The 21431-nt window shown below is 43.1% G+C and overlaps 1 long non-coding RNA gene across 1 annotated transcript in view; it reads left to right on the top strand.

Moving 5' to 3' along the window:
- The window catches only part of LOC141277871 (uncharacterized), a 557108-nt gene that overhangs the window by 89180 nt on the left and 446497 nt on the right, over positions 1 to 21431 (top strand). Inside the window, exon 2 of the long non-coding RNA XR_012329740.1 lies at positions 14541 to 14820. This is a non-coding gene — a long non-coding RNA (uncharacterized lncRNA). The remainder of the gene's footprint in view (positions 1 to 14540; positions 14821 to 21431) is intronic.

Genomic DNA, 21431 nt, shown 5'->3' with positions numbered 1-21431 from the left:
TCATGATGTTTATGCTTCTTGCCACCTTGTGGGGTCCAATGTGTTGGCTTCTGCTGATGAGAGGTGCTTGAGTGGAAGGCAGTATGGAGGCCGGGAAGCAGGGGTCAGATGAGGGAGGCTGAGCTGGTGGACAGCAGAGCCAAGGTGAAGGACATCTTGGTAATTATAAGGCCTTTCCAGAGAGATGGGTTATCTAGGCTTGAGGGTGATTTCCCAGCTGGGCTGATAGCTTGTTTTATCCATCAAAGGGGCCATGGAAAGAATGAGCATGCAGCAGCAGAGGTAAACTTGAAAGGTAAAACAATCGAGGACCCAAAGAGGTGAATGAAATTGACTAATAAAACACTTTACCACTGTTCTGGACCTATGAGACTGGCGCCTATTGTTTCCTGGAAATACAGATGATTTATAAAAGACCATGTTGTTCTTATATGAAGGCTATTTCCAGATCAACAGGTAAGAAGAAAAGAGTACTCATGGTAGGACCTGGATAAAAGTCACAAAATCTAGGCTTGTTCCAAGCCAGGTATTTACTGGTATTTCCTTGGTCTCCTTGAGACTGACCAGGGTTGAGATGCAAAGCCAGGAATAGGACAAGCCTCCTTATCCAGCCTTGTTTCTGAAGAAGAGCCAACATGAGCCAATGTCATCACTGTTTCCTGTTAGAGCCTGGGTGTCCATAGCCCCAGATGGTGGAGGGCTGGTGTTTGGAGCACACTCTTATGGCCTAGATGGTGTAGATACAGGCAGCATTGTGGTAGGAAAAAAGCATAATAATAAGACCATCAATAATAAGGTGGAGGGAGCATTACCAGCCAGTGGCCTGGAAACTCAAGAAATTTAAGGAACGTCCTGGCCCAATGATCTGTAACTGCTCCAAGTGTTAAGGCTGATGAAAGGCAGTCAGCCACCAGGGAGAGATGGCCCAGAATAGCACCTAAAATGGGAGGTAAAGATGGAGAAAGCACAGTTATTTTGAAGTCACAAAATTAAAACCTGAAACAACAGTTCATTGAGTGGCCATGTAGCTGTGTGTTACAGTCAAATACTCTACATTGATAGCCAGCTAGCAGAGCAGCCTGTTTGAGGTCAGAAGTGGGCCACAGTGAAGGCACATTCCTCTAGACTGTATTGGCAATGAATAATATCAGACCCGTGGCTTCAAGACAACTAGAAATCATACTGGAATGTGAATCACAATCATCATAATAGGCGCTATTTACTGAGCACTTACTCACGGGGTGCCAGGTATTTATTGTGTGCTTGTGCTAATCTTTAAGCAATTATGGAAGGTGGTCATTTTAGCATAGCCTCAAGAGAGCTTCCTTGTTTTCCCGGAAACAGCAGCAGCACTGTGTTTTTGATTTTTTTTTTGCGGTACACGGGCCTCTCACTGTTGTGGCCTCTCACTGTTGTGGCCTCTCCCGTTGCGGAGCACAGGCTCCGGACGCGCAAGCTCAGCGGCTATGGCTCACGGGCCCAGCCGCTCCGCGGCATGTGGGATCTTCCCGGACTGGGGCATGAACCCATGTCCCCTGCATCAGCAGGCGGACTCCCAACCACTGCGCCACCAGGGAAGCCCAGCACTGTGTTTTGAACCCAGATTGATTTGGCCTCATAGCCTGAGTTTGCGCTCTGGCTCTGGCTCATTTTATCTCTACAAGCCAGTCTGTTAGTACAGCGGAAGATGATGACATCTGCTTTCTGGAGAGAGTGTGATTGGAGGTGTGATTGTGGCAATACAAGATGGAATTGATATTTCATAAATAAAGTGATACCTGTCAGATCCTGCAGCCCCCTTAGCCCTTCCCGGTTGTGACGTACTAAGACTTGTGACTCTCAGAATTAGCCCCTCAAGTTGCCACCTTGCTCTTGACTGGAGAAAAAATATAACCTGCCTCCTTCCATCAGTAAGTCAGGTCTTGAATTCAATTGGCTGCCAGAAGACCCAGGTTTCCTCATGTCTATAGTGGGTCCTGGGTGCCCACATACTTGGTGAGCGACATCCGCCCCTGCATTCTCATCCATTTTACATAACAATCTTCTCTATTTTACTTTATTATTCCCTGTGGGTCTAGAAAGTTGCCGGAATCCCAACTGAATCCTGTTCAAACCTGCCACACTCCCGGTGGGAGCTTTGCAGTGAACACAATGATGGCCCAAACCATGCTGCTACTGTCCATGTATGGAGGCTACCCTCTGCCCCCTGGACTCCTGTGCAGGTCCCACCCTGGCAACTGCATGGAGTCATGGAAATAATTCACCCTGGATTTTGAAATCTGGCATAGTTTTTTACTCTCTGTGAAACCTGCAAAACTATGCAAGTTAATTTATCCAAGTCTCAGTCACCTCATCTGTGAAATGGAGATAAAGTAGTACTTTCCACCAGAATTTATCGAGTATCTATTGTGTGCCACATGCTGTCTTTTGTACATTATTACATTTCAACCTTCCAAGAACCCTACATTCCAGCTCCTTTTCTACTTCTTGGCTGAAGTAGGATTCTTCTATTCTGATGCTTTTTCTGATCAAAGGGAAAGTGTACTGTGTTCTTTGGTTACTGTGTTTTGAATTATCCAACTGCCCTTACAAAGACTACCCAATGTAGTTGGGTTATTTTCTCTGGTTGCTCTCTTTCCCAGTCCCAGATCCCTCTCTCTTTTCACCAGTCATGTTGAGCTGCCAGGGCACCTCACAACCATGATGTACAGTGAGCAAATCACAGCAGTCCTTATGTGCTAAGCTAAGGGGATGAGATGTTACCCAGTAAACAGTGATGACCATGAGTGATATTTTGAAGGATGGTGGATCAGTCATGAAGAGTGACTTACACAGTGAGATGTAGGTCCTGCCAGGGGGTGCACTTATCATTAGCAGTGCTTCTGCCTTAGCTGCCCTAGATTATAGCACAGGAGCAATGACAAGCTTGCACACCTCCAGTGAGTCCCCAAGTGTGAGCCAGTAAAGGAATTTAAATCATATGATAAGTAGGAATCAAAATGTGCTCTCAAATAGCTGCTCTACGATATACTAGGACAGAGTTTATAATTCTGTGCTGTTGACAAAATATTCTGGTACTTGATCAGCTTAATAAAACAGTGGAGTCTATTGCTATTGCTCTACCACTAAAGCACAAGACTCCTCAGAACTTATGCAGAGAATAAAAATAAGTGTTCATGCCTGAGAGTGAAAGAAAACATCCAGGGGTCATTCACTGGCATGGAAGATACATTCCTCTCCAATATACTGACGCAAACCAACGTGGATGGCTTCTTTCCAAGGGTTGAAGGGTCCTAGTATGTTATTCAAGTCCTGGATGGGGAGGGGAGCCAGACTTATTACTGCATTTTTTTAAAAACCACGTGCTTTTGCGGAAAGCTCAGGAAACTTGCCTTATTCTTGCTTTATCAGAGGGCAAATAGAAGCTTGGAAAGGGGAAAGAGACTTGCCCAATTCAGTGCCTTGGGCAAGACTGAAAACCAATGCCCTTTGTAAATGCATTTTATTTTATTTTTTTAAACATTTTGTTTGGAAATATTTCAAACTTAATTAAAAGTAGAGAGACTAGTACAGTGAACCTTCATGTACTCAGCAGCAATTATCAGGATTTTTTGCCAATCTTTTTTTTTTCCCTCAGGATAATTTGAAGCAAATATCAAAGACCACATCATTTTGCCTACAGTATTTCTTAGGTCAATGCACTGTGAAAGATGCCTTTATATGACACTTTTGTCCTTCAATAAAGGGAACAATGAAGTGGTGCCTGTATTTTTTTTTTCACTTAGTATGCGTATCTCTTATTTAATTGAACCTAACATAATTCAGTACACATTGGTTGGATCTCTACTATGGCCAGGAACTGTGGATAATTAGGAAATAAATATCAGCAATTTACTATCTCTGTCCTCAACTCTATAGTTAAAAGCTAGGAAAATATATGGATAAGGTTTCGGGAACAGTCTTTCAAGTCCAACAGGCAGTGGGATTGTTGTCATTTAGCTTGACTGCTCCAAGTCTCATATTCGTCAGGTCTCAGATGAGGCTATGTATCAGTTATCCATTGCCACAATAATGCTATATAGCAAACCACCCTGAACTCAGAAGTTTAAAACAGTAAGCATTTGTCATGATCATGAGTTTGCCATTCAGGAATTTAGGTTAGACTTGGCCAGACAATTCTTCTGTTCTTCTCTGGTCTTACTGACATATACGGGGATCCGCTGGCTGTGGGCTTATCGAGGGAGGTCTCAGCTGGAACTACTGTGACAAATCAGCTCTTGTCCAACCATGGCTCAGGCATAGGTCAGAGGAGCCAGGGAGTGAACAGAAATACAAAAAGCCTTTTTCAAGCCTCTCCCTGGATCCCATTTGCTAACATTCCATTGGTCATAACCAATTGCATGGATGAACCCACAGTCAAGCAGGGAGATGACGCTCTGTCCACAGTGGGAGGGACAGGGCTGCAAAGTTGCAAGGCAAATGGTGAGGATACGGGTGGGGAATAGGGGTCATTAATGTAATCAAATACATCCTAGGATTCTTACAGGACTTGCTGAAGAGGGTCACTATTGGGATTAAATCAAATAGCGTTCTTAGAGAGCTTAGCATAGTGACTGGCAAATTGTAAGTACTCAGTAGGAGTCAGCTATTAATTAGTGTCATTATAATTATTGTCTTTATTATTATTGTTAACATCTCCAGGTAAAGGGAAAAACAAAGTTCTGTAAGAACGTATTGGGTTGGCCAAAAAGTTCGTTTGGGCTTTTCCATACCATCTTACCAAAAACCCGAATGAACTTCTTGGCCAACCCAATAGACAAGGGAGACTCATTCTGACCTGGGCTGAGGAGGAAAATGGGTGCTTGGAACAGCATGAGAATAGACTTTGAGGGATGGCAGTTTGAGTCTGGAACAAAACAAGAAACAAACACAAAAATTATAGACATTCCTTCAGAAGGAATGATTGACTTATAATCTTGTTTAAAATCCCTTCCAGGAGAATTATTCTTCTGGATAAGACAATAGCATCATTCCCCCCACCCCGTCCCCCCCAACACGCAATGGAGCCTAAGGCTGCTCATTGACCCTTTACGGTTCTTGGTAGCAATGATGTGAGGTAGAGCAGTGGGGACCAGTCTGGACCATGTGACAATGCTGGCCTCTGGGGCCAGGCTCTCAGCAGCTCCAACAGGGGGAATGAACTCTCCAGGGTGACTTCCACAGAGCAGGCACTAAGGGGTTAGGCCTGTACGAGCAGATGCTGAAAGAGAAAGAGTGATAAGGTTCTGGAAAAATGACCATCTTAGACTGGATTTGTCCAAATGCAGGCCCTGAGGTTTGAGTGAATGAGTTATTTATTATGTGATCCCAGGAGACACTGTTAAGAGAGGTGAGGCTGGAAAGGGAAGGGAGTTAGTGAATAGAATACAGCAGTGGGCACCTGGGGCTTAGTCCCAGTGGGGAGACAGCATGGAGTACGCCCCAGACTTGTCTCACCCAGATATGGAGGGAGCAGGGGTCGTTATCCTCCTCCAGTCCATCAGTGAGTGGTTGTCGGATGCTCTCTGGCACACTGATGTTGCCCCTCACCCGGGTCAAGCATATTCCAGTGGCTGGAGGCAAGAGTAACAGGCGTGGGGAGTATGATGCTTTTGTGTGAGCTTGGGGACCTTGGTGTGGAGGGGATATGGATGAGGCACCAACAGCCAGTCCATCCCCATCTGCAGACAGGATTTCAGTGGTGCTGTAAACCAGACCTCTGCATGGACTGGCCTCCCTTTCTGCACCATTTTCTGTAAGTTCTCTTTCATATTTCAAAGATATAAAATATGGTATGGGAGAATTGTGTAGATCTCCCCTCTACTTACTTTTTTTAAAAAAAATGGCTGCTAAACCTTTCCTGTCATCTGGAGCAGCGAATGAGGGAGGGGGTTGTAAGCCCAGACAGGGGGAGGTGTGAACATGACAGCAAACTCTAAGGGCTTATTCCCCCCCGACCGACACACTGAAGTTTTTGATTATGACTGAAAGGCATAACTAGGTGTGAAGAGTAAGTGGAAACTGTTAAAAAATAATCAGTCCTCTTTAAATAGACTCCCGTTATTGTGATCTCCATTTTTATTGTTTTTAGATTTACTCTAGGACATGAATCATTAGAATTATATCAAGTGGGTCAATCTATTTATTTACAAAATATTTAGAGCAGTGAGTGTGCAAGGAGGGGAGGGGAGCAGGGCCAGAAAGGCATGTGAGCTTTTTCCAATGAGACTCTCTCAGCTCTAATCAAATAGATTGTTTTTGTTGAAAAACAAGCAAGAAAAAAAATCCTACAGAGATGACTGTATATTAAAACAAGGGAATTGTTTGTAGGGGTAATGGAGGTATAAAGCATGAATCATCATGCTTTATCATCATATGAAAAGTATGAGAAATGTTAAGAAGCCTAGACTTAAAATAGTCTCTTTGTCATCTTTTTTCTGTTTTTTCTTTCCTTTGTCCCAGCTGGGTATTCTCTTCCTAGTGAAAAGATAGAGAGGGTCATCAGTGTGAACACAAGTTGAGAGGCAGTGATGCAGCCATAGGACCAAGAATTCTAGCAATGCTATCAATTCAGCATTTTACAGTGTGTATCACTTCAAAGATGTTAATTTATCGGGTTGTCATAGTCTTGAGGCAGGAAAGCTAGTAAAATCCCTATTTTATTAATGACGCAACTGAGACTTGGATAAGTTGCATGAATATTTCAGAATCACACAGCTAGACAAAGGTAGGGAACCAGGGAAGGGCCAGCAAGAAACATAATAAGGGGACCAGGCAGTATTCATGGCATTGTGTTTATGAGCCACGGATATATATCTACTCTGACTCCTGGAAACCTGATATCTTAGAGTGACCATTCACTGATTAATTATACTCCCATACAATGGGGAAATAACAGGAACAAGACATAATCCTTTTTCTCATGGTTTTCCGATGTCAAGGGTGTGATAGCTCTATGGTGGCCTGCCAGAGTCCATGGACAGGGCAATCTGGAGTCCTGGTCCTGCAGGGTGCGATGGGATAATATTGATCAATTCAATTTTTTAACTTGTTTCATGATGTGATTCATCACATTGTCCCAGAGCAGAGCAAGCAGTTCAGATAATTAACTGGCTCTTGGGTGGGTGGTATATAGGAAGAAGAAATTGGGGTGGTGGATGCTCTGAAGTCCTGGAAGACAGGCAAAATGAAAAGCAAATCTGTCCACTGATAGTAGTAACCCAACTGCCAAGCTGGGATTTTAAGGGAGGTTTATCAAGCCTGGGGAGGGAGAGAAAGAAGTGAGTAAGGCAGGAATGTACTCTTCAGAGGGAAATTACAGGACTGAACCAGTGACTCCAAGCTGGGTTGCACTGGGGTAGGGTCCTGGAGCTCTGGACTTGGACTCAGTAGTAGAGTAGTGATGGGGAAGTGACAGAATTAACACTTGGGGAACAATGTCAAGCTCAATAATTAGCCATAGAACACCATGATTCAGGGCCAATTTTCCATTAGGGAAACCTGGGTCACAATACTAAACAGAATCCAAATGGAGTTGTAAGAATGAGAACAAAGTGTCTTTAGCCTTTTCTGTGTCAGTCACCACTTAGTATGGGAGTAGAGAGGAGGGATTGCTATTGTGGGTCACAATCTCTCCTTAGAACTATGTTTATGATCCCACTTGCTCCTTACAAAAGCCCTGCAAACTAGGATTTAACTCCATTTTCAGTGAGGAAACTAAGGGCCAGAGAGATCATGAAATCACTCTTGGAATACTTCTAATGTTAATGGAAGAGTTGGGATGAGAACCCTCTGTCTAATGACATATATCCCAATATTTCTACTCCATTGAACTGTTTGATAATAAACACAGTGAATTCAAAGGTGGGGTAAGGAGTGGGCCAACTGTGGGGTGATCTGGAAGAAAAAGACGAGGCAATCTAGGTGATATGGGGGGAGGGGAGATGGCCTTTATTGGCAGGGGGTTGGGCCTTATTATCATCACCATCTTCTAAGCAATTAAGCTGCTACAGACCAATGGGCAACAAAACTGCACACATACCTTGGAGCCATTACTAGTGTTACAAAATGCGAAGATGTTGGATGGAGAGTTTGGGTAAATTGAGTAGATGGTCCCATCCCAGCTACAGCCACAGGCCCTGGTTGAATTTGAGCATGGCATGAGTGGGTTGGCAGGGCTGACAGAGAGTGTGGAGAATTTCTTACCTAGAGATTCTCCCTTGCCTCCAGAGCTGTACCAATAAAATGTCTTCAATTTATACAACCATATAAAGTGCTACGTTATTCCCATTTTGCAGATGATGGTCGTCACAGAAATAGGTGCCCAATAAGTGGAAAACAACTTGTGTGTTCACATTAGAGGGCAGCTAAGTTGTTCAAATTCATTCATATGATTGTGTTGGTCATTTATTAAAATACTGTCTACTCAGAGCATTTATTTTTAGTAATGCAAGAAAATGTACATGCTATGGTAATAGGTGAAAACTGGTTTGGTTTCTAAAAGGCGATAGAAGATATGGGACAGAATCCAAAAAGAGAATCATTGCTTGTTCAGATATTACTGTTATTGGTTATAAAAATAATAATAGTAAATAAACCAGTCATAATAATTGCTAAAATAGATAACAAAGTACTGAATACTATGTATATACTCTAATAGTAAAACACTAATTACTAAATGTATACTAAATAATATTAAATACTAAAATACATAATAAAATATTACTAAAACAGAAAAATAATGGCTTAATTGGTATAATTTATGTAATTTATAAAGTAATTTTATCTATAATATATCATTTTAATCTGCTCTACTGTGTATAGATAGGCAGGATGGTTTCACATCCCAGTAAAACCCTGTAAAAAAAATTTCCAGAGATATCTTCTTTTAGGCTGATTTTATAGTAGATGAATATAATATATAATAGAAAAAGTAATTCAGTTTTCTAATGATTAATCCATTCTGGATATTTTTCAATTTATATCCAGAAAATTAAATGAAAGCAACAAACGTACCTCAGGGATCATGTTAGGTGCTGATGGGAGATACGAAGATAAACAAGCCGTAGCCCGAGCCCAGGAGAGACTTCCGTCTTTTGGGAGAGATGATATGGGAGTTCTTGGAAAGAAAAATAATTATAAATGATTTGAGTGATGGTTCAAGGCTGGTCTAGATGAGATGTCGCCAGGGAACTCACCAAGTTGATTGCTAACCAGAGGTATTCAGGCAAGAGAGAGAGCTGATTGAGTGCCACTGCATTAGTTAGGAAAGGCTTTTCCTGAGGAGTTGGGCTAGGATGTGGGAGTCCCAGAGCCTCCAGGCAGAGGCGGTAGACTACCCTCCTTTTGCTGGAGTCTAACAGGCCAAAGTTCAAGTCCGTTTAATCACTTCCTAATGGGATGATTTGGGACAGCTTACCTCTCTGAGCCTCACTTCCTCAACTCTTAACCGGCATGAAGCTGTGAGGATGGAAACCAGAGAGCTGCACGGTGAACCCTCCATAGATGTTGGGGTCCTTTCCCTCATCCTTCCCTCTTTAGCTGGGGCCATACTATGAATCAAAGCTCCACAAATCATATAATGACCTCCCGGACAGGTAGTTGAGCTGGGATATTACACTTGGGTTACTGTTTTCTAAAACTTGAAAAGATCCTACAGGGAGCAGTTGGAGGTAAGGAAGAAGAGCATGGGCAGGTTCTGGGCTAAGACCACGGCCGGTGAGCCAGGTTCCGGCAGTACATTGATCTGCAGGTGACTTCTGTGGGCATTAATTTACCGGAGGGGAAGAAGCTATGTAGGAAGATGGTGACTGGCAGGCATCTGAGGTAAGAGCTCCCTCGGGGGACATCTGGCATCTGCCTTCTAGCCTAGGTCCACAGACTGGTGTTGGAGCCCTGTGCAAAGGGGTGCAAGCAGAAGCTGAGTGAGCTGTTTAGGATGGAATCCTAAGAATTATGGGAACAAGGGAGCATAGGCGCCACTGCTCACGGACCCCCAAACTTGCTTGACATGACTGACAAAATACAACGAGCCTCTCCCATTCCCAGCCAAATGCCATGCAGCTCTGGTGTCTTGAGGGCTCCAGGGAGAGGTGCCAGTCTCAGGTGGGCATGAAGCCTGATGGGCAAGTCAGGCCTCACGGATGTCCTGCTGGCAGAATGGACTGCTTTGTAGGCACAAAGCAATGCTGGACACATGTCGGGTTACTAGGGGAGTGCTTCCCAAGGTGCAGAGGGCCAGTGGAGCAGTATTTTTATTATTATGGCTCCATTTGATCCCACAAATAGATGACGTCAGATCCCTTGACCACAGTGGGACAAATAAAGGCCCGAGCAGGCCCTGGCACCCCTCTTTCTAGTCCCCACCCCCAGCACACATAGAGAAGTGCATGCACATGGCTGGTCTGTAGCCTGGAGACATGTGAAAAGGTTGTCTCCACATTGCTGGTTTTCCAGGTCTCGTGAAGCCAACAGGCCATGGTTGCCAAGTGCTGCAAACAGCAACATCTTTGATCCCAGGCAGGAAAAAATCTCTAGACTATATTTGTTTTGAAAAAGTTTAGCAGCCTTAAATAGGTCAAGGGTGGTGAATGCCACTCTAAAGGTATTGAAAGGCACCAATTTCTTTCTTCCCTTTTATTTAAATTTTTGAGTGCTTTTTAATTCTTTTTTGGTAAAAATAATGCATGCTTATTATAAATAATTGAAAAGTACAGAAATTACATAATTAAATAAATAAAACATGATCCTAAATCCCAGAAAATGACAGTATTTTGATGCACATCCTTCCATGCACACATAGCTATATATTTTACACAAATAATGTCATACTGTCTCCTGTTCTTTTTTGTTTTTAATCCCACTCACCAGTATGAAAGGTTATTTTCCCATGTCATAAATACAAATCCACATCATACTTAATGGAAGCTTATTATTCCACTTCATATATACACACTATAATTTGTTTAATCAATCCTATTCTTACAAAACATTTAGCTAGCCTTATAAAGTTTTCAAAATTATGGACAAAGATGAGATGGACATCCTGGGCAAACTTCTTTGGCTCTTGTTTGGTTATTTTCTTACGTTACAGTTCTAGAAGTAGGATTGTTGAGTAAAAGCGTATGTGCAATATTCTGGCCTTTGATACATGAGAGTGGTTTCAGTCTGCCCTAGAGAACTTCAAAAGGGGTGCCTTGGAGACCCCTGCAGGGAACAGAAGCAGGTGAGCATGAGAAGTCAAAGCCCCAGGCCCTCCAACTCCTCTCAACCAGAGAAGCTCCCTTTATATCAGTTTTATAGATTGGGCTCCATGTAAGATGTTGTATGAAGAAATAGTTTCTTGGTTTAAAAATTATATTTATAAAGTTTGAAAAGCACAGGTAAACTCCAATGATTGCAACTTGGTGACACAAATTGGCTGAGTAAATCCGTGCTTGCCTCAATCTGTGTGTCCTTGAACTGGTATGATGTTGATTTTCCAGGGACTCAGGGAAATGATGGTCTTACTTATCATAATAATGATGATGATTTTAATTGAGGTAAGAAGCCCAAATTGGACTAACTTTAATCAAGAGCTGAGGAAATGCCTATAAGGCACAGATTGGGGGAACTTCTGAGAATAAGACTGGAAATTCCAAGATTCCTAACCACCTGATAACATCTAGCTCCTACCAGCAGAGTAGAGGTAAGGGCAAGGGTAGTCCCTGCCTCTGCCTCCCTCCCTCCCTTCCTTTCTTTCCATCCCTTCCCCCATTCTGATACCAGCAAATACAAGTGCACACAGAAAGCCATGGCTTGTTCCCCAGGGCAAGAGATCAACCACATTGAGGGTCTACCCATCACCCGACCACTAGGCAACTCCAAGGCATTTCCAGGATGAAGCCAGAGCTCATAAACATCCTGGCCAACTCTGGCCTCGGGATCTCAGATATATCATCAGTGTCCCTGGCCTTTGGGGAAAGGAAGGCTTTCATATCTTTAGTCAAAGTGAGGGAACAAGAGTTCTGCCTAACTAGTCAATTTTCCTAATGAGCTATTAGAAGCTGTTTTTGTGCTGAACGCTCTGCCCTCATTAATGACTGTGCTTCCCAGAAGCAACGCTCTCTCTGCCCATTGTAATGAGCAGAATGCTGGAGTGAAACACAGTTTTAATGAGTTACAGCATGGATGTAAAGTGGAACAACTTGCATCTGAGAGCACCTCAAAGTAAGGTTAGGGCTGGCGGGTACATTTATAGCAGTGGAGTGAACCATTTGGAGGTGACTTCTCTCATTAGCTGAACTGGAAGAAACCATGTGGGCTTCATCGGAAACTACACTCTGACTTGACAGGTGCCCTCTCAGGGCAAAAGAAAGAAAATGTACTGTGACCTTGAGAAATAGACAGATTAAATAGTTCCAAGTCATAGACATGGCAGTATTATATTACTTTACAATATGCAATATTGGCACTGGCCCAGAGCATGCTGGGAATCGAGGTAAACAGAGCCAGGAAGGAAGGGATTCATTAGAGGAGCATAGCGGGTATGAGTGAAGGTCACATAGAGATAGGAGAGACTAGTGTTCTGGATCTAACTTATACCAGCCAGTGAAACCTAATTGCGAAGTGGTTAAGAATTTTGAAAAGTGGTCATTGACTATTAGTCATTATTAACATTTAAATTATATGAACTGGCAATTAAATACATTATGTTTGTGAAATAAAATTCATGTTTTATGGCAAGACAAGAAACATTTAAACATAAAAAAACTTTCTCTGCCCTTTGGCCTCCTCTCTTCCTGCACTGTGCATTGTGTATCTGCATTATGCATGGACCAAATCTCCTCCATCTGTAGAAATACCTGCTCAACCATAAAGAGCAACATTTTCCCAGCATCAACGAGACAAGTCCTTAAAGATAACATTCCTTCTTGATAAGGGGTCATATGGCACTTAGATCTGGATTGTGTAAGCTGTCAATAATATGCCATTTGATGTACAGCCCCCATCTCAAAAAACTTATATAACTGTGCCTTGACTTCTAACAGGTGGAACAGTCCTCAGAGCTTTCTGAGATGCTCTTCCCGGGTTATAATCCTCAAATTTGGCTCGAATGAAATTTTTCATTTCTTTCTTAGATTGACTGATTAATTTTTCATCCACATATTATAAAAAAAGTTAATAAATACTCAAAACTTCCTATTTATTTTACTACATTTTACATTAATAGTTCTCTTTAGGTTGTTCATGTCTATTATGTTCAATGATGTCATGTTGGTAGCTTGAAATTGGGCAGGGTGAGAGTATTACCAACGTGGAAATCAGTAGATGCTACACGTCAAGGCATGGTTTATTGTTTTGTGTATTGTCTATATAGAGAGCTATAGAAAATAATGGAAAAATGCTAATAATTCAGATTACACTTAAAAGTGCATCATATCCTTAGCCACTACTGTGTGAATAGAGTACAAAAAACTTAAGGAAACACTCTTCCATTATTTGAAAACTATTATCCAAATCAGCAAAGAGGTCAGTCATGTCACTGATGAATGAGTAAAGTTCCCACATATATCTTTGTTGTCTCATTTTCATCTTCCTCGTTGACATAAAAAATACCAGCATTTGCATTCATGTTGGAGCTACACTCATTTATCAACTGAAGCCACAGGTTGGCTATAGAAATAAGGGTTCATAAAAAAAATCATTCTGTAAGAATCAGCAGGCTATGTAGAAATTTCAATAAAGAGTAGTGTATAATTCATTCTTATTTGTATATTATGTATTAGAAATCTTTTATATAAATAAAATTTATGATAAATGAATGAGATGTACATATATCACACACTCAAATATCTCATATATACATACATAATTTTTTGGGGGGCTATGTGGTTGTTAAACATTTACCAGGACACCACTGAAGAGACCACCCCATCTCCAAGGGTCTGTGAGCACTGAGCATCTCGGCGTGGTGGAGTAGGGGAATTAAGGTTTTGGGCCTAGGTTAGAATATGGGTGCTGGGTCTGACTTCTGCGTGATGTTAGACAGTTACTCTCACTGAGTTTTAGTTCATCTGTAAAATGGAGATATTAATACTCACCTTTAAGGACTGTGGTAATTGAAAATGAGATCAAGTGTTGCATTATGATAGTGCCTGGCATTTAGCAGGCTGCTGTTATAAATTTATTACTCTGATGATGATTATTTGCAAGCAAAGGTGTTACAGGTCCAGTTCAGTATCAGACATGGTGAAATGCCTAAGGATGCTCTGATTTGTGAGGAGGAAAGAGATATGACATTGGAAGCCTTCAGAAGGGCTGCTCTCCAATATCACCAGTGAGTGCTTGACCCTTCAGCTGGACTTGAGGATCAGGGAGCAGGTTAATAAACATCGATCATTTGCCAAGTTCTTCCACATGTGATACCTTACTTCATCTTCACGGCAGTTCTGTAAGGGAATGTCGAAGATCTTATTTTCCAATGATGGCTGACATGGTATTTCCCTTCTCATATTTCCTAGAGCTTTGCCATCCCTCTGTCAGGAGGTAGAGGCTAATTCCCTCCCTTGAAGCTGGGGAGCCTCGTGGCTCAATTATAGCCAACGGAAGACATCAGAAGTGACAGAGCATGACTTCCAAAGTGATGCAGCTTCTGTGTCATTAATGAGGACACTCATCTTCAGAGCCCTAAGTCACTGTAGAAGAAGTCCAACTATCCTGAATCCTCAAAGCTGCAAGGAAGCCCCACTGTCTGGACAGTGGCCCTGAATTTCAAGTCCTCACCATCCAGACTTCAGATCTGTAAGTGAATGAACCTGATTCCAGTTCTTGTCCTTTCCAAATTACTGACCTTCAAAATCTATGAATATTATCAAATGGTGGTTTTATATCACTAGGTATGAGGTGGCTTGTTACCACAGCAATAGTTATTGGAATTGAAAGCTTCTCACACGCCAGTTATGAAGACAAGAAAACTGAGGCTCAGATTGGCTAATGACCTTAACATGGTCACCTGGCTGGTCATTGGCAAATTTGAGATTCCCTCTCAGGGCTTCCTGACTGGAGATTCCATGCTCTTTAGACTATGCTCCTTGGAGGGGTGAGGACTGTCGTTCTACTAACTAGCTGAGGCTCAGAGGGGCAGGGAGAGCGGAGGAGGATAGGAGCTAGCCATCATAGAGAGTCCCAGGGCTGGGCTCTTGTTAGAAACAGTGGGGCTGGAGTGGGACCAGAGGAACTGACCCTTTAGAGCATGGACGGGCTGGGTTCAGACTCTGAAAACAATTCTCTCTTAGGAAGGAAAACAAAACAAAACAAAACAATTCTCCTCTTAGAAGAAAAAAATCCCAATCCTGGTGTTTTGGCATTTGCAGCTGCTTCTGTTGTGAACATAACACATTTCCACCTGGGGATTGATTTGTTGAGTATATTTGACAACATTTTCTGCGGTTATAATTCCTCAAGTTGTAGATATCAGAAGACGCAAGAACTTGCAACATTTCAACCTCACTTCCTAATATCAGGAGACAGCAGACAGTTTGGTCTCTCTCAGAGGCTTCTGGGGCTCAGCAGGGGAGCAGCGGGCCTCCAACCCTGTACACAGCTGCTGCACACCAGTCCAGGGCTAGCTCTAGGGAGTACCCTCCCTGAGAAGGCAAGGTGTGCTGTGGATAAACTTCCTAGCTTTTCCCTCGGTTACCTGCGTGCACCTTTATTCACCTGCCTTAAATATTTCTCCAATGCCTTCTTTTCAACCTTAGGTCTCTACAATATTAATAACAATCATTATCATCATCACTATTTTTAAACAGCTGATACATATTGATCACCTCCGATTATGTGCTATACACATATATCTCATAATAAATTTACAAAATAATCCCACAAGAATGGCCTGATTATGACCCCCATTTTACAGATGGGGGCGAAGGCACAGAAAAGGCAGATAATTTATAATCCACAGAGCTGGATTCACATCAAACGTAAAATAGCGAACGGCTCTCATTCCTTACTATTATATCTCTCTAGAACGTATTGTCAAATAACAGCAAGGGGGAAGAGGAGAGATGAGGAATTAATTACGGATAATAATAACTTTCATTTATTGAGTACTTATTTGGTGCCTGGTACCTTGCTAGTCTTCAAAATTAGCAATCCAACATGATAAAACCGTCTTAGGGATGAAGATTCAAAGGATCAGAGAGGTGAAGTAACTTGCCCCATGCAATAAGACCTGAGTGTATCTGATTCCCAATTCCGTGTACCTCTCTACTAAGTTCTCCCAAGACAGACCCTATTCATGGTGGTAGGGTTGCTCCTAGGCCCCGCCACCTCACTGCCTCACCTGGTTCTCCAAACTCACATAGCTTGATCGACTTATGTTGTCAAGTTTCCTTAAACGCAGGACCTAAAGGAAGAGGCAAATGCCAGTTACCAAGGTGGTTCAGAGGTGGTGCCCCCTCTGGACAGGACCAGGCCCCATTCTGTTGCATATGGAGCACTGAGGCCTCTTGCCCTAGTCTAAGATTCTTGCTGAACTGAGCTGGCAGCTGCCCTTGGAGTGCTTGGTCCAGTCTAGTGATGGTCTTTGGGCTGTGGAATCTTCATCATAAGTTCCTTCTATTCCTTTGAGGTTTGTTTCTTGCTTAACCTATACTGTGAAGCCATCTCTGACTCCCCTGGATACACTTGGAAGATTTCTCCCATGTCTTCCCCCAGAAGCAGGAACATAATTCTTTCAAGGTGCTAATTCCATTGTGTTGTTTATTTACTTACCCATCTCAGTCCTTATCAGACTCATTTACTCAAGGGCAGCGAATGGATTTTCTTCATCCTCAACACCTACAACACCTGGCACAGAGGAGGAACTCAGAAAGTTTATTAATACACCATTCATTTTAATTGAACACCTACGTCCAAGTTCTTTGTTTAGATTGACTCAATTCTCAAAAACAACCCTGTGAAATAGGCACGATTATATCCTATGATGGTTGATTGGATGTGCCAAGTTTACTGGCCATCGGTGCCCAGAGATTTGGTCAGATATGATTCTGATGTTTCTGTGAGGGTGTTTTGGATGAGATTATATTTAAACTGGTGAATTTGAGTAAAGCAGACTGCCCTTTATAAAGTGAATGAGCTTAATGTAATCACTTGAAGGTCTGAGTAGAACAAAAGACCTACATCTCTCAAGCAAGAGGGAATTTTGCCAGCAGAGGGCTTCTGGACATGAACTGCAGCACCTTCTCTTCCTGGGTCTCTAGGTTGCGGGTGCACCCTGCAGATCTTGGACTTTCCAGGTTCCATAATCACATGAGCCAGTTTCTTAAAAATCAGTCTCTTTCTCTGTACATATACGCATCCTATGGGTTCTCTTTCTCTGGAGAACTCTCGTCTAATGCATATCCCCATCTACAGATGGGGAAATTCAGGCCCAGAAAGAGTCAGTTATTTGTCCAGGGTTACACAGTTAATAAGTAGAAGAACTAGGATTTAAGCCCAAGGAGTTCTGACTCCAGAGTCTGTATTTCAAACCTTTCTACATATTGCCACTCTCTTGTGGCAGACACAGTTCTAAGAACAGTGGCGAGAACGAGGTGAGAAGCTGGGAATGATAGACAAGGTTTCTGCTATCTTGGAGCTTGTGTTTGAGTGGGGCAATGGCGGGTTATACAAATATGTACAAAGGGACACATTTGCTGTATCCTGGCTTGCAGGAGCCCAGATTAAAGAGGGGAGATTCAAGGAGTAAAGAGAAGAATGAAAGGGGCCCAAGGAAAAGGGTTGAAGATTCTAGAATCCAAAGGCTAGTTCATGCTAGACCACATGCACTCAGGGCAGGTACCAGCTTAGATAGCCCCAGTGTAAATGAATCAGTGTTTGGTTTAGACTAATAACTGATGGCTTGAATAAGGGAGATCAGAGTTCTATCCTGCCCCCTGGTTGCCCGTATGGGACTGGTTGGAAATATCAGGTTCCTCTATCTGAGTGTGGATGTAATGATATGTGATGGCCGTGGTGCGTCCATCTCTGCTTTTTCTAAATTGAGCCATTTCCCCGTGGACAGTGTTAACTTCTTTATCCAATCTTGGATGCTCCGTGGTCTCTAAGCTCCATGTAGGGAGTCGGCTAAGATAGATAAGACTGAGCTGGAATCTTCAGCATTAGAGTGGGTTGGGTATGGCAGATCAGATCTGTAATGGACAACAAGTGAAGACACAATCCTGACATTTCCCAGGCACGCCACTCTGGCCCCCCTGCTTCGAGGCTCCAGGCACTTTTGAAAAGGAGGATCCAGAAGATTCTGGTGGTCTAGGTTTGTTGGAGGGAGAGGAGACTATTGGAGGTGCTGAGGAGGCTGGGGAGGAAGGGAAGAGTATCATCTCCCTTTAGGGTGTCATGCTGAAACAGGAGGGAAGGGGGCAGGGCACAACTTTTAAAAGAATTACATAGCCCGAGGACATGACAAAAACTGGTTAGAACCAACTAGGTCCAAGATGGTGGAAGATTTGACTTCTAGTGAACCTTGATCCTCATTATATGCTCATTGTAATACATTAGCATAAGCTAAGTGACACACCCACCAGCCCCATGACAGTTCTGAGGCCACCATCAAAGATCAAAAAGCAGGCCCAATTCCTGGAAATCCCCACCTCTTCCCCAAAATAGTTGGAATCCTCCTCCCACTTATTAGCCTACAAAATTACCCAGCCCTATAAAAACTGACAACCCCATGCCCTGGTACCTCTTGCTTTCTGAGATGGCCCACACTCTGTCTATGGAATGTGTTTTTCTCTAAGTAAATCCACTTTTTACCTATTACTTTGTCTGTCACTGAATTTTTTCTGCCATGAGACATGAAGTACCTGAGCTTCATTAAGTCCTGAGACCAGGTGTGTGATCCTATTTAAAAAACTGTGGGTTCAAGTCCCAATCTGAGTTGCACAGTTGCAGCCTGAAACCTCACACAATAACGAGGTGAGAAGCTGGGAAGCAGGAAGCCGTGTGACCTGCAGGTGTGTGTGCTCCCTGGAGATCAGGGTGTGATTGCAGAAGGCATTGGAGCCGAGAGGGGCTGGCTGCTGGGCAGGGAAGGAGAGCTGCCAGTTTTGAAAGCCACTTTGCTCAGAGGCCACTGGGTTAGGTGCAGGCTGACCAATTTGTTCTGGTTTGTCCAGACCTTTCCTGGTTTTAGCACTGAAAATTCCAGGTTCTAAGAACCCACTCAGTCCTGGGCAAACTGGTACAGTTAGTCATCCTGGGTGAAAATCCAACTCTGAGTTAGAATTGCTGGGTGAGATTTTTCATGGGACCTACTTACACTAAATGTTTGTGTGTGTGTGTGTGTGTGTGTGTGTGTGTGTGTGTGTACAAAATTTTATTTATTTTTCTGAAATTCAAATTTAGTTGAATGTCCTGTATTTTCATTTCTATATCTGGTAACCTTACTCTGAGATGTTTGCTGTATTGTTACCACTGAAGAAAGAAGGTATTTATTATTTGGAGAAGCCCCCAGATGTGGCAGGTTAGGAAATTCTCTTTGTCTCCTCACCAAGAAAGGAGGGGTTTAAGGGAAGCTGGACCCGACTGGTAAGGTAATGAGCATTTTGAACTCAGACCTGATAAGAGCATCAATAGTTAGGAGCTGGTCTGCTTGGTAAGTGCATAGACTCCCAGAGCCAGCAGGCCAGGTTCCAGTGCTGCGTCTGCTATTTACAGCCTCTGCTGCCCTGGACAAGTTACTTCATCTTCTGGCGTCTCCATTTCCTCATTTGACAAATGGGGCAATGGCAGTACCTACCTCCTACGATGACTGTGATGACTCAATAGCTTGATATATATAAAGCTCTCAAACAGAGCCTAGCATGTAGTAGGGCTAGTTTTTGCCTTGCTGGCACTCTTCCTCTTTTGGCTTACACCACTCTGGTGAGAGCTCCCTCTAAATTTTTGGGCTTCATGGTCCCTGAATCCAGGGTGGTCATGTGACACAGCCTAGTCAAGGACCCTTTCAGAGTCCAGACCAGTAATTGGTCCAAGGATGGCAAGAATGGGCATGTAGCACAGGTCAGCCCAATGAAGGTCAATCCCATGGCTTTTGTTAGGTCAGCTGAGGGAGAAGAGCCCTTTTTCCCTGTGGCTGGTCCATATGGAAGGACATGATCCTGGAACACCCAGGAGCCCTATACAAAGACTGTCTGCCTTAGAGCGGGAACTGGGAGTGGAGAAGAACAAAGTCCTCCTATCCCAGTGTGAGCTCCTAGACCAGCCTTACCTTGCAAGTGGCTAAGAGCATGACTTTGGAGTTGGCTTGTGGGTGGGAACCCTAGATCTCCTACATATTCCCTGCACAGCCTTGGGTGAGTTCTTGCACCACCCTGTTCCTCATTCCCTTGGTTCAATGAGGATAATAATAGCTTCTCCTTAGAGGGCTGCTGTGAAGATTACATGGGTTGCTGTATGTAAACTGCTTGGAATGGTGCCGGGTACAGTGAACATGCTCCATAAATACTGGCTGTTATCATCACCACTGAACCCTTCTGTCCTGTGTGGCAATACAGCCTCTTTGGGGCCCACATTGGTTTGGGTAGAGTGTATGTCACTTGTTACCAGAAGAATTCTCACTAATTAAAATGCGTTTTTGGAGGGCCTGGAGTTCTAGAATGACTCATATGCCTCTCTGGGGAGAACAAATATTTGGCAAGATTAACTTGGACAGGTAACTCGTCAGGAAGAGAAATTTGAATGAGAGTTCATGGATGAAAGCAGTGGTTCTGGAAACTTGAACATGCCCTTGGAGGGCTTGTTAAAACACAGATTTCTAGACCGCCACCTCCAACGTTTTTGGTTTAAAAAGTCTGGGTGGGCCTTGAGAATTTGCATTTCTAAAAAGCTTCTGAGTGATGCTCTGCTGAGGCTTCTAGTCTCTAGACATTACACTTTGAAAACCACTGGATTGGATGAAAGGCCAAAGCAATGACATTTATTATTAGTTTTATGTTAGTCAGTCTCATATCATGGCTGCTATAAACAAGACACTGTTTTAAGTGCTTTATAAATACTAATTTATTTCATTTTCATGGCAGTTCTTTTTAATATAGTCACTATCACTATTTTGCAAAGGAACAAACTGAGGCACAGAAAGATTAAATGATATGCCTCAAGTTTGTTGGTGGAGAGCTAGGAAATGCACCCAGGCGTCTGGGGTGTTCGTAGCTTCTGTTTTAGGCTGTCTCTCACTAATTTCTATGCTATATAGAAAATGAAAGGATTTGAAAAATACAGAGGCTTGAGCCCTGCCCTCAAATTGTGGTTCTCTGGGTTTGGAAGGGATAGGCCGATGTAGCTCTGCCAGCTTTAGAAAACTACTCAGATGACTCCGAGAAATGGAAGCATTGCCTCTGATCTTGGCTCTC

This window comes from Tursiops truncatus, chromosome 2 (genome assembly GCF_011762595.2).
Source record: "Tursiops truncatus isolate mTurTru1 chromosome 2, mTurTru1.mat.Y, whole genome shotgun sequence".
NCBI lineage: Eukaryota > Metazoa > Chordata > Mammalia > Artiodactyla > Delphinidae > Tursiops > Tursiops truncatus.
The sequence above is the reverse complement of the archived record's forward strand: the minus strand, read 5'-3'. Positions and strand labels throughout refer to the sequence as shown.